Below are 5945 nucleotides of genomic sequence, written 5' to 3'. Positions count from 1 at the left end.
CATTGAAGTGTCAACACACAACACTAATGAACTTCGGATAGTCTTGGTTTCAGCTACAACTGATTCCAATTCTGACCAGAAACTTTCTTGCCCACTCCGGTACTCTTGGCACACATGCAAGGTCTTCAATCAACTCTCGAGTTCATTTTTCTTGACTGTGTTGCCCCACTAGACACAAAGTATGGCTCTGATACCAACTGTCACGGTACTACTTTTTCAACAGAGCGGTGTGGTGATCTTGAAACCCTCACGACTAGCCTTAAGGGGAATTAAGCCCCATATATATTTTTCACCCCATCTTTGTGGCGTCATCAAACCTTAAGCGAGGTTTGTCTTCACCAATCAAACATCGCTTGTGCGGAATCCAAGCTTGTTCGACCACACACGCTGTCTGTGCGTGCATGTTCAATCGTCTGCGACTCGACCTTGCCTCTACTCGGGGCCAAGTTCTTTCAATGCAACGTCACGTCTCATATTTTTATTGCGATCCCCTTTGATATGGCCCATATGTCTTGACACCAGCTTTAGTCTCGGGGTGTCGTCGGCCATCGCAACTCCCTCGCCCATGCCATTGAGAACGGACCCACATGTCGCTCATCTCATTGGAACGTCCCAAACATCCATCCATCAAAGTTCTATCGAGGCATTAGCTCTCCCATGCCAGTTCCATGTCATTTACGTCTACCGTATCGGATAGCAGGTCTATATAGCAACCTTCGACACTCGTCTCGACACGCTCACCCATACTGTGACACACGTATGTGCCACAGGGTAGCTCGCTTAGGCCATATAGCCCAGAGGTGGTGGAGAGCTGACACCATGGTACCCCTATAGTATATTTTGAGCAATTTTCAATTTTTCATCATAGACATGTGTTTGACGAACGGTCATACGATGTCATTGTTGTATTATTCGGTGAGAGGAATTTGGTTGTTGGAAGAAAAATGCGTAAAAAAGGAGAGAAAGAATAACTGAATTCTGACTGCGTTCAAAATCACGTTGTTATTTATTCTGAACAAATCTCCTATTTAAAATATAAATTATTCTAAATATGGCTGGAGAGTGGCTAACTAAATCTGTGCCACTCCCTACAAAATTTTCGTCTAAAATTTTGGTGATCCATTCGAAGTGTTTTGTCAAATGGTCAAACGGAGATTTTCTGAAATCGTGTGAATAAGGAAAAACGGTAAAAACTTAGGTTTTATCTAACAATCTCCTCCTAAAACCTGTAGTATATCTACCTTACTATTTGAACTCCGATCTTTGAGCGTAGTTCTTCAAATTTCACCCGCGCTAGGGACTTGGTGAAGATGTCTCCAAGTTGTTCCTCTGTTCGGATGTAATCAATTTTGATGAGCCCTCAATCTGCACATTCTCGAATGTAGTGGAATCTGATTTCTATGTGCTTGCTTCGTTCATGCAAAACTGGATTTTTGATCAGGGAGATCGTAGCTTTGTTGTCTACGTATAGCATTGGTGGATCACTTTCTCTCCCGATGAGTTCTTCCATTAGTCGCGCAAGCCAGATCCCTTGTGTTGCTGCCATCGAAGCGACGATGTATTCTGCTTCGCAGGAAGACAAAGCAACTACCTTCTGTTTTGTTGATTGCCAGCAGATTGCGTCGCCTGAGAGAAAGTAGATCATTCCGCTAGTGCTCTTACGATCATCAACGTCACCGGCCATGTCACTATCACTGTAGCTGACTAGCTTGAGTTTCTCCTTTCCGCTCCCTGCGCAGTATCTTACACCCCAGCCTCTAGTTCCAGCTACATAACGCAGGATGCGCTTGACACCCACTAAATGCTCCTCCCTAGGTGCTTCCATAAACCGGCTCACATATCCAACAGAATAAGCAAGATCAGGACGAGAGTTTACCAGATAGCGCAGACTCCCAACAATGCTGCGGTAATTGGTGGAGTCGACTGTCGTCGTAGTGCCGGCCTTCCTTAGTTGGAGTCGGGCCTCCATTGGTGTCCTTGTAGGATTACTGTCCACAAGTCCAGTTGTGTCCAGCAGCTTCTTGGCGTATGCACTTTGGCAGATGGAGATGCCAGTAGAATTCTGTTGCACTTCATGTCGAGATAGTAGCTGAGCAGTCTCCTTCAGCTCTCCGTTAAGGAAAGCAGACTTTATGTCCATATAGTGAACCTCCCAAGAGTAATGTGCTGCAATTTCCAGCAAGAAACGAACGGATTCTAACCTTGCCATTGGCGCAAATACCTCTTCGAAGTCCACTCCTTGCTTCTAGACGTAGCCCTTCGCCACCAGACGGGCCTTGTGCTTCACAACTTCTCCTTTTTTGTTGCGCTTCAGTTTGAAGACCCATTTGAGCCCTATGGCTTGGTGTCCCGGCGGCATATCCTCCAGACTCCACGTCTGGTTTTCGGTGATGGATGTCATCTCCTCTTACAATGCCTTCAGCCAGCACGGGTTCTTTTCTGCTTCGGCGAAGGTGTTCAGTTCATCTGCACTGATGGCATGTATTTCGGCCACTTCTTCGAGCTCGCGCACAGCCAGTCCAGGTGGTTCACCTCCTCCTACTATGTCGTCCATCCTCCGGTACCTTGCCTCCAGATCAGTATTGTGATCGGCATCCAGCGTCAAATCCGCAGTCCGTGGTGTTGCAAATTCCACTGGTTCAGGGGTTGCACCTGCTGGCGGCGGTGACGGCTGCTGATGCTGGGCTCCTCCTTCTTCTGGCTCGGTGACGAGGTACTTCACCATAAATTGATTTGGATTATGGTCTGCCTCGATCACGTCATTCCACTGCCAGAAGGTGCTTTCGTCGAAGACGACGTCGCGAGACACATGAGCTCGCCCCCCTACAGGATCATATAGTCTGTACGCATTGCTCCCGGGTTCATAGCCGATGAAGACGACCTTCAGCCCCCTGGGATCGAGCTTGGCGAGGTGGGGACGTGTTACCTTCATGTATGCGACGCAGCCGAACACGCAAAAATGATGTACCGCTGGTTTTTTGTTGTACCAGGCCTCATATGGCGTCTTCCCGTCAAGGCTTCAGGTTGGTGACCAATTGAGGAGATAGACGGCCGTCATTACTGCCTCTCCCCAGAATCTCTCAGACATCTCGGCCGTCGCCAACAATGACCTTGCTGTCCCGACGATGGTCTGATTCTGGCGCTCCACCACTCCGTTCTGTTGGGGGGAGTAGGGCGCCGTTAGGTGTCGTTGTATGCCGATTTCGTCACAGTACTTACTGAAACTTGTTGAGGTGAATTCTCCGCCTCAGTCTGTGGGCAGCACTCGCATCTTCTTCTCACATTCGGCCTCCGCTCGCGCTTTAATGCACTTAACCGCCTCTGCTTCCTCACTTTTCGCTTGCAGCAGGGTCAGCCACATGAAGCGGCTTTTGTCATCGACTAACAGGAGGAAGAGACTCTTACCGCCTGGGGTCGCCGACTTGATGGGCCCGCAGATATCGCCGTGTACAAGCTCCAACAGCTCATCGGCTCGATAGGATGTTCGAGACGGAAAGGGTGTGCGCCTCTGTTTGCTGATGAGGCACCCGTCGCACAGCTTGTTCACGCCTTTGATTGCTGGCAAACCGTGCACCAACGCCTCCTTCTGTAGTTTTTCTAGAGCAGGAAAGTTTAAATGCCCGTACCTTGCATGCCACCTCTAAGATACCTCTTCAGTCTTGGCCGAGAGACTGACAGGTTGCTCTATCTCTAAGTCTAGGATGTAAAGACGGTTTGTCGTGCGCCTTGCCTGCGTGAGCAGCCGTCGTTGATTATCACAAATTTTGAGTAGTCCTCGCTCGATGGAGATGAAGCAGCCTGTCTCATCGAGTTGACCCAGGCTCACAAGGTTATCCTTGAGCCTCGGGATGAAATAGACGTCGATCAGCTTGCGATGCTCGCCTCCCTTGCTGGCGAACAGGATGGTGCCGCGTCCTTCGATCTCGACGACGGAGTCGTCGCCGAATTTTACCGTCCCGCAGGTTCCCGAGTCGAGCTCGGAGAACGCAGATCTAGCCCCGGTCATATGGTTTGTTGCCCCTGTGTCTAGGACCCATCGCCGGTCCTTGTGTTGCTCGTCCCGCTGGCTGATCTGAGCGAACACTCGCTCCTNCAGTCTTCCGGTCACCTCTTCCACCTTAGATTTGCAAAATCCATGTATTTATTCACGTCAAGCAATGTCTCGATTGAAATCGCAACATGCTCGAGGTGATCACGGACGACCTGCAGCATCTTCTTCATGATTTCTGTCTCGCTGATGCTGCCACCGAGTGTAGTGATGCTATTGGCAAGCCCCGTGATCCGCATTGAAAAATCATCGATGGATTCGCCGTCCTTAAAGTGGATCTCCGAGAGCTCCTTCCGTAGCTACTCGATGTTGGATTCCCGCACTCGCTAGACACCGACCCGACGGGATTTGATTCCTTCCCAGGCCGATTGCACAGTGCGCTTGGTGGAGAGAGATGCAGCATCTCTGGGGGCACAGATCGTAATATGGCAGCGAACGCCAGCCGATCCTCCCGATACTCAATCGTTTCTCCTTCCTTTGGCTCGACAGCATGCCATAACCCTTGTGCCTGTAGGTTGACGCGCATCAACAAGGTCCACTCGTTATAGTTGGACTTTGTCAATATAGGATACTGAACGACTGCAGTCGTAGTCTCCCTAATCACTCGCTCAATGATAACTTTGACGCCCGTCATCACGGCGTCGGCCTCTTCGTGGAGGTGATGGAGATGTCGGCACACGGCGACGGCGTGGAGGAGTGAGTGAGCCTGCCCGAGATGGGCCCCACGATGTGTGTGTTTTTACACTTTGCATTTTCTTCTACTCGCACCTGAGACCTGTGTGATTTCAGGTCAAAGCTCTAACCACTTGAGCTATTCAACTTGTTTGTTGATAGGTTGGCTCTTCTGCAATGATATACACCGATCTTTAGCCTCGCTCTGATACAACTTGTTGTATTATTCGGTGAGAGGAAATTGGTTGTTGGAAGAAAAATGCGTAAAAAAGGAGAGAGAGAATAACTGAATTCTGACTGCGTTCAAAATCAGGTTTTATTTATTCTGAACAAATCTCCTATTTAAAATATAAATTATTCTAAATATGACTGGAGAGTGGCCAACTAAATCTGTGCCACTCCCTACAAAATTTCCGTCTAAAATTTTGGTGATCCATTCGACGTGTTTTGTCAAATGGTCAAACGGAGATTTTCTGAAATCGTGTGAATAAGGAAAAACTATAAAACCTCAGGTTTTATCTAATAGTCATTGAGCATCCGTCCGTTGTCCGATTGACATCAAATTTCGCAAAGATTCACATTTCATATGGACAGACTTAACTCTAGAACCGCATGTCCAAATTCCTTTTGGAGCCTTTACTTTCGAGGTTAAGGCTTGGGACCCTACCCGACCCTTCAACAAGCCTATCTTTTCCACTATTGTCTATTTGATGTCTCTATCTTGCTTATATCTCAACTTGTCTTCAATGCTCACTCTATGTGGTGTGTTAGATGATGTACCGTCCTCCTCGGTTGCATCGTGGGACTTGTCTAGGCCCTCGTGTGGACGGATGGGGACCACTTGAGGGTCGCCGCTTCTCTTGTCGCAATGTGATGGTCACAACCTACTCTCTTTATAGTTAGGTTGTGACACCCCCTTACACATCTGCAGAACCAGAACAAGAACATGAACACAATAGACAGAGTGAAGGTCAAGCGGGTTCTGTTGAGAGCCATTCGATTGTTTTTCCACTGCCACCTACATTGCCCTCTCGACAACTTTGGGATCATGAGTTGAGCAATAGGAATTGGCCACGACATGATTTCCATCAGCAATTCGGAGCTGTATGTCTCATCAAGGTTCCATTGTTGTCTTTCAAGTTGAAGCCAGTAGGATGCAAAGTAAATAAAATAAAATAAAATAAATAGTAAAACATGCAAATGTAAACGGTAAACCATTGATGAA

Source organism: Cucurbita maxima, unplaced genomic scaffold, assembly GCF_002738345.1.
Source record: "Cucurbita maxima cultivar Rimu unplaced genomic scaffold, Cmax_1.0 Cma_Scf00293, whole genome shotgun sequence".
NCBI classification, from domain to species: domain Eukaryota; kingdom Viridiplantae; phylum Streptophyta; class Magnoliopsida; order Cucurbitales; family Cucurbitaceae; genus Cucurbita; species Cucurbita maxima.
Note: the sequence above shows the minus strand (reverse complement) of the source record.